General features: G+C 38.5%; 1 long non-coding RNA gene across 1 annotated transcript in view; it reads right to left on the minus strand.

Moving 5' to 3' along the window:
- Window positions 1-3,802: 3,802 nt before the first annotated feature.
- LOC117951882 overlaps window positions 3,803-7,997 on the minus strand; it is a 24,374-nt gene continuing 20,179 nt past the window's right edge. Inside the window, exon 3 of the long non-coding RNA XR_004658273.1 lies at window positions 3,803-3,813. This is a non-coding gene — a long non-coding RNA (uncharacterized LOC117951882). The remainder of the gene's footprint in view (window positions 3,814-7,997) is intronic.

Below are 7,997 nucleotides of genomic sequence, written 5' to 3' on the forward strand. Positions count from 1 at the left end.
AGGCTTGCATACATGATGAATATATTCACATGAAACATCTCTTACATGCATTGTGCACATGTTCAAACATCCAAATGTACTCAAGATTTCATATTTTTTGTTGAGAATTCAAGACACTATGAATAATCTTATCTATCTTTTGGTGTATCCAAGCCAATACTTATCACTGAGAGAACATTTATACCCCATCTGTTTAACTCAGCAATGTTATCTTTATGGAAAGCAGGCTGTGTGTCTTGCGTTGCCTGGAAGCACATGTGGGATGAGATAGGAGACGGATACAAGAAGATGGGAGACAACACAGTGTGCAGAGCATTGAAGCAAAAAAAGCAGCAAGGGAATATGTCAAGAAATCAAAGCCCAGACAAGTTGAAGGGGAGAGGATTCAGATGCACACACATGCACTGTGTTTTTCTCAGACCTGGAGGTGGAAGAGCATAGCTCAAATGAAATTCCACTTAGCTATTTCCAAACTTGGGCCTGCTCTCAATGTAAAATAGTTTTTCACAACACCTTGTTCTGCTTCAAAGTGGGACGGCCAAACCAACTGACCCACTTGCAAAAACCTGTGATGTTAAATCTAAAAGGCTTATGTGCGCATGTCCCTCCAAAGATGAAAATAAATCATATCAGAGCCTCAATAATTTTAAAGACAAGACAGAGTTTAATTATTTTTAGCCACGTCATTTGAACATTTAAATGTGCAGCTTTTTATGATATCAGTAATCGATTTGCATGTCACAAGATTTTGTTTACGTTCACAAAATCCTGAACCTCTTAAACCTTTTTTTTCTGTTCAAATAACATCACTGTGTATCTTTTCACAAGTGCTGTAATTATGTTTTCTTAAAAGGACCAGATCTGTACTTGGTTCTCTGGTTTGGACAGGATATGGTAGTTCGATGTTTATCATTAGACATTTTTCACTCTGAATTAATGGTGTTGGGATAACTATGATGGAGCTGAACCTGTTTTAAAGAGATACTTATAGTTTGCAGCTATTTATAAGTTAAGCACTTAGTTTAGATACAATTCAGACAAAATCCCAAATAATATTCTGATTCCAATTTTTGACTGGGTCTCCACCTTTTAGTTATAATCACAAAGAACTCCCAAGCATTGGCTCACAGACAATCATTCTGAGGAAAGAATGTTTAAACTCCCTAACCTGTTAAGTCTCTTTAGTGTCATTGCAGTAAATGCTGCTTTGCTTCACTTTCACCCCACTGCCATCAGTGTCAGGCTCGAGGCTACGGCTCCCAATGGGGCTCTTTGCATGATTTCATCAATGGCACTGATGCCAAAGACTTTTGAATTATTTAACACAAACATCTGCTTTGTTGTTTACTTGTTTTTTCTTTCCTAATTAAACACTCATCCACAAGAAATGCATCTTCTCCTAATGTTTTTGTTTCCCCTATCTTTATTTGTTTTTTAGTTTGAGCGCGTAGCTTTTCTTTCTGTTGATTTTGGACTAATTCTTTGTAGATAATTCCCCAACGCCAACCAAAGTCTTGTATAGAAATGTTAATTTAATGACAGAGACAGCACATGCATGATGAGCCAACAACTGGGGAGGGAGATCACAAGAACCCTGCCGGACTTCAGACTTCCCTATTTGTGCTTAAGGCCAATGTCTTGTCTTGGGCAGCTGCAAAGTAGATTGTAATTAGTTTTCCTAACCCTAAATAAAACTCGTAGCAATGACACTCCTGGCTGTACATGTATAGAGACATTTGCATAATGTACTCCATGTGATGATTGCAATGGTATATTATTTTGTGCCATTTGATCAATTTATGTTTTGCATTTTAAATGTTTTTAAACAGCAAAAAAAGGCCTTACAGATACCACGCAAAATAAACTTTGGATTTCCTATTGGGCACCATGCACAAGCAACACACTTACACACATTGTAGGGACACACTGATAAAAAGCTTTTACTCTGAACTTATAAAATTAGTTTTTAATGGAAACAGGGTCAACGTTTCAGGGTGTGATTGCCTGTAAGCCACAAACAAACTGATAAAAGCAAATGTAGTTATTTTGTAAGACAGCTTATTAACATATTTAGCAAGAGTTATATTGTTTACTTCAGCAGCATCACATCACATCTTGCATATCACTCCAAATAAATGTTCTTGTTTTCTCATATTTACAGAAAGTAATTAGACGTTGTGACTCCTGAATCAATCATTCATCACTGCTCCTCAACTATTCTGTCACATATCATTTTGATGGTTTTGCTGATAAACAATAGGGGATGCAAAGGTCGGTGACATTCTGCAGAGAACATCTACAATTAAGAACCACAGACAAGTATTAGAGCTTGCTTAAATTAAAGTTATCTTTGCAATTACTCTGCACTTGCTTATCTCTGATGATATTGGCACATGGCAGCACAGAATAATGATGAGACAGGATGACATTTGGCTAACCTTGTTTTGTCCTTTCCGCACTTCAATAAAAATGTAAACAGTGTTTACAGTTTGTCCTTAAAGGCCAAAAACTCCTGACACCAAAGTATTATAATTTACATAGATGGATGGCAGGTGACAGCATGCCACAATTGATTATTTAATTGTAAGAAAAAGAGACAAAAAAAACATTGTGATAAATTGCAATTGTTACAGGACTGATATTTGGCCTTCATACATCCTTGTGACGGAGACCATCAACATCACAATCACATCTAAATCATCATCACCAAAGATGTGTTTTCCTCCTTTAATAATAACTCCCCCCCTCCCCAATTGTTACTGGCTGCTATTGTTCTTCAACTTATGTATCCAACATCCTCTATTTTTTTGACACGTATCCCAATGCTTTAGGGGTATTCCAAAGTAAATGCAAAGCTCCATAGTAATGCAAAAGGACACCAGTTCAAAGGTTTAGCAGCAAAGGACAATCTATCATGGGACTGCAGAGCACCTGCTGGGACCCAGATGTGCAATGTGCACTTTTTACAGGGTGGCTGGTGGAGTGCTCCCCAAGGAACTCAGCATACAGCTGTGACAGTGGCCACAGCGCGTCTGGCTGATCTACAAATCTGAGCCCTACCCTGGTTTACATACAGATGTGCCGAAGCCAGTCTGGAGCACTCATGCATGTGTCTCGGCTTTATAAATATAACATACATGTAGGAGGATAGAAATCTCAAGAGGACTGCAAATGGAGAGGGCACATCATCCGCACTGCAAGAACGGAGCACAGTTTCAGATGCTGAGTACCAGCCAACTGCTGATAGGTAATTCTCTATCCACCTACAGCAGGCTATACACAGTCCAGCTACGATAGTGTAGAAATGAATGCGCTTTTCTGCCACTCATGAACCATTACGCTGCTACTGGTGAGTCAGTTTCTTCAGACTTGCATGTACATTTGAAACTGCATTTAATTTGTATTTTGTGCATTTACAGGTGTGAACAGGTCACGTTTAGAAATATGCGTTTGATATTATGCTCTTAAACGTTAACGATTTGCATCTGAACTTTTCAAACAATAGCATCCATTTTTAATAAATAAAATATTAAAGTGGTCTACCTTCACATATATCTGTAGACGATTTTCTGTAAGAGTACAGCAATTTCTTTACATACATAAGTACACAGGTCAGAATATTAAATCGTCATAATCATATGTAGATGAACATTCATTTTATGATAACAGCCAATTCCCACAAAGCCCATCCAATGGTGTTGCAAATACTACCATGCTACAGGATGTTGTTTATCCTGTTTATTGCAGACAGCATGGGTGTAAGTGAGTCACTGGAGGGAAGGTATTTGCAGAACCTTTGCCAGGTCATAAAATCTAATGTTTGTCTCCAGAAAGACAGAAGCACAGGAGCAGAAAGAGTTTCTCTCAGGAACAATGTCTCGCTGATTCCATTTTTTTGCTGGGGCATGGTCACTGTTGCTGCCTACAATGTCCCGTTTAAAAGCAGCTATTGGCTTTCTATGGAGTTTCAAGCGTTTGACTGTTGTGAGCATGCAGCGTGATGCATCTTTTGTTATTCTTCATGGCACCATATGTGCATCTTTGTGTTGTGTTGGATTTTGTAATGTGTAACTAACTAAATGAAATATGCAATTTGATGTTTTTATCTGTTGGCCTTTTACAGGCATCTGCTCTACTCTTTGTACAATTGGTGATTAAAAAAGGCCTCAAGGGGATGGATTTGTCAAAGGCAAATTGATTGTTCCCCTTGCTGTGTCATACAAAATTCTGAATTATAGACTTTTACCTGATGAAAGGTTTGAGTCGGATCTCTCTTCTTCTGATTTGCACAGGAATGTGTCCTCACAGGTGGGCGTTTTAGACTGTGAGCTGTACTTGACCTTGTGATTCAGGGCAGACTGGTAATCAAATTTCAGACTCGTTGTTAATGTGTAGCCTACAGTAGCTGACCTGAAGACAGCAGAAGAAAACAGAAAATAAGGCAAGTGCCTCCAAATATGCAAACTACCAATCAGACCTACCGGATTGACATTTAATTCCTTCCTGATTGTGGGGAAAAAAGTCAACTCTTGAGAATTTGGAGAAGGATACACAACCTGTCACATGAAGGCAAATGGCCTCGAAGCCTCAAAACAACCAACCAAGTGCTGTCATTTGTCAAGTATCTTGCCGGCAGCGACCCGGAGGCTCAGCCTGTGTAAAACAGACATTTGCCCAGAGGCCTTTTCTAGTTTTTTCCTTTCTTTTTTTTTTGATTTTTTTTCTTGTAATTTATGTTTTGGAATCTACCATTACCTTCACACCTGGTAGCTCAGTGCAGATTCTGAAGGCATCTGCTTTTGTTAGAAACCAGGGCAAGATGAACACAATGAAAGATGACCGCAAATTCTGTGATGCTGAGGACTACATGTGGTTACAGTTTCCTGCCTATTGCATATTGCAAAGGAGTTGAAATGTAAAAAAAAAAACGAAAAAAAAACACAGAAACACAAAAGTAGAAACTGTCCTGCATAATGGATACAACAATAAAAGATTGGAGTCCAAAACTGTTCCTCTGACTATGAGGCCTGTCCTACTTATTGTAGCACAGGCTTCGATTATTTCTCTATTAGTGTAAGCAAACAATAATACATCTGCAAACCAGTTCAGGCAGTACAGTAAGGGTACAATGTTGGTGACATGTTATACTCTATTACACAACTACAACCTATGAACTTCATCAAATTACATTCTGATAGAAGAAATAAATATTTAGTCACATCAGTGCTATAAAGGACCAACATACTGAACAATTAAAAAGTGCTTAGGTGTAGCTGGACTGTCCTCGTAACCAAGTGAACCTTCAGGGAAAACAGTTGTTACTCCTCTAAATATATAGACCCTAAATGATATAGACCATTTGCACAAAATTTAAAAGACATGCAACCCTTAAGAACAGATTTTCAGACGTAAGCACAATTATTTCTCCTGCTGTTTCTGAACACCAAACTTGGATGTCTCTTTTAGAAGTGCACTTAAAAGGACAGCTGGAATATTTGAAGTGGGGTTGTATGACATTTTATCCATAGTTATTGGATTACCTGCAGTAGATGTTTGAAGAAGCAGGCAGGAGTACTGGCATTGTGTTATTGCGTGACTTTTTGTTTTAAAGGGTTTCTTCAGATTCACCATTTTACACAGTAACACAAACTACAGCTGCAGACCAACAACTCCTGGGATCTGCAGGGTAAAAGAATTAGGGCTGCATGATATGAGGAAAATATGTAATTGCGATTATTTTAATTGATACTGCAATTGCAATATGAGCCATGTTATTGGAGGGTTTGACAAAGAAAAATTATTTAAATGTTAATAGTATGAATTTTGCAAGGATCTTTACAAAAGATTGTTCAATAGTCTGTGGGCTGGGACATCTCTGCAGTACCCCAATACTTCAGAGTGGTTTGACACATATTTTGCCTTTAACAAATATTGCGCCCCACACTGTAATTTTGATATTGCACTAGTCCTCATTGCATTTTTGTTAAATTAAGATTAATTGTGCAGCCCTAAAAAGAATTTGGTGGCTTGAAGACAGCATAGATAGATATAGCGGAATTATGCTTATGCTTTGGTAAAGCACTGAAAGCATTTAAAATTTTTAAAAGAATCAACTAATAAGAAAAATGAAAAGAATACTGATATTATCTTTTATTAGGTGGCTAAAATACATTTTGCGGCTCCACAGTATAACATTGCTTGTCTTCTGTGCTGGTACTTCTGTCGTGCAATAGGAAGAGGGAAAGAATGGCTTTATTATCAATGTAGCACAAGATTGCACCATAATTAAGAGAATGTATGAATTGTCAATCAAGGTAAACCAAGCAGGTCCGTGGGTGAGATTGCCATGAAAGTGACCAATCATAGAAGGGCCAGTGCCTCCTTAGTTTCAATGGAGTGTAATTTTTTTCAATATTACATAAATGAATAAATACATGAATAAACTACAAAATACATAAATACATGTATACATGAATGAATAAATAAATATGCCTTTGAAATACATCATTAAATAAATAAATGAGGCAATAAATGCATACAAAATGAAATAAATCTAAACAATAATATAAAAATGTATCCATTAGTTAAATATATTAAAAGGTTTTACTTTGCATTATTTCATGGTACTTTTATTTCCTAATGCCACGTTTATTGATTTCCTTCTCTATTTCCAATTCTTTCCTTTTTTAATAAGATTTGTTTTGGGCATTTTTAGGCCTTTATTTGACAGGACAGCTTAAGACGTGAAAGGGGAGAGAGCGGGGGAATGACATGCAGCAAAGGGCCGCAGGTCGGAGTCGAACCCAGGCCCACTGCATCGAGGAGTAAACCTCTGTATCCGGGCGTCCTTTTTTCCAATTCTTATATGCAAATCATGGGGCGTGGCTCTCTCTCACATTCAGAGCAGAGCGGGCAAAAAAAGGCTGACAAAGTGAGAGTGCACCACGACCGGCAGCTCGTGGGGCTTTAACCAGCGCACAGTCACCTATTCTCTGGTAACTGAACCACCAACTAGCGCTGACCTGATAGAGCAATATGACTGGCAGTTTGCGATGCTCTGTACCCAGCCCACAGTCACCTATTCTGGGGTAACTGGGGTAAATTCTGGGGTTTGGTTTAATGTGAATTAGAGCAGTTGTTTGCCCGCTAGCTCACCTAACAACGCCTCAGCTTATGTTGTGTCAACGGTGCCATGTCATTTCTCCGACGCTCCACTGTTCCGACCTCTCAATGACCTGAAAAATTCCCTTTGGACCTATACAGCCTTTTAGTCTGATGTCCCTTTATTTAAAAAAAATAAACCCTCTGCTCGAACATCACATTTTTCCAACCATATAGGCTTTTGTGGAACACCTCCCATAAGGTAACATAACCCCATTTGTACAGGTCCTATCCCATAACCAATCGGCTATCCCATCCTTAACCACGCGAGGCCCGCGAACACTGCCCCTGCCCGCGGCGGTTATTATGGGAGGTGATCCACAAAAGCCTATGTGGTCAGAACAATGGGATGTTGGAGCAGAGGGTTTATTTTTTTTTTAAACAAGGGACGTCAGACTAGTGGGCTGTAGGATCACAGGCATTTTTTCAGGTTGCAGGCGTTGCTCTGTGGGCAGCGGTAGTTGGTAGTCTAGTTACCCCAGAATAGGTGACGGTGTGTAGAGCCCGGTGAGCTGCCAGTCGTGGTGCACTCTCACTCATGGATGTGTTAAGATAAGCTCTCACTTCGTCAGCCTTTTTTTGCACACGGTTCTGTTCTGAATGTGACAGACACGCCCCTTGATTTGCATATACAAATTGGAACTAAATAAAGAGGGAAATCAATAAATGAAAAATTAGGAAAAAAAAAGTCCACGGAAAAAAATAAATGTGGATCATTGAAATAATTGTCTCTTGGAATAATTGAATGTGTCATCACAAAATAATAGTACCATGAAATAATTAAAAGTGAAGTTTTGATTTATTTATTTAACTAATTGATACATTTTTATATGAAT

The sequence above is a fragment of the Etheostoma cragini genome, chromosome 10 (assembly GCF_013103735.1).
Source record: "Etheostoma cragini isolate CJK2018 chromosome 10, CSU_Ecrag_1.0, whole genome shotgun sequence".
Lineage (NCBI taxonomy): Eukaryota > Metazoa > Chordata > Actinopteri > Perciformes > Percidae > Etheostoma > Etheostoma cragini.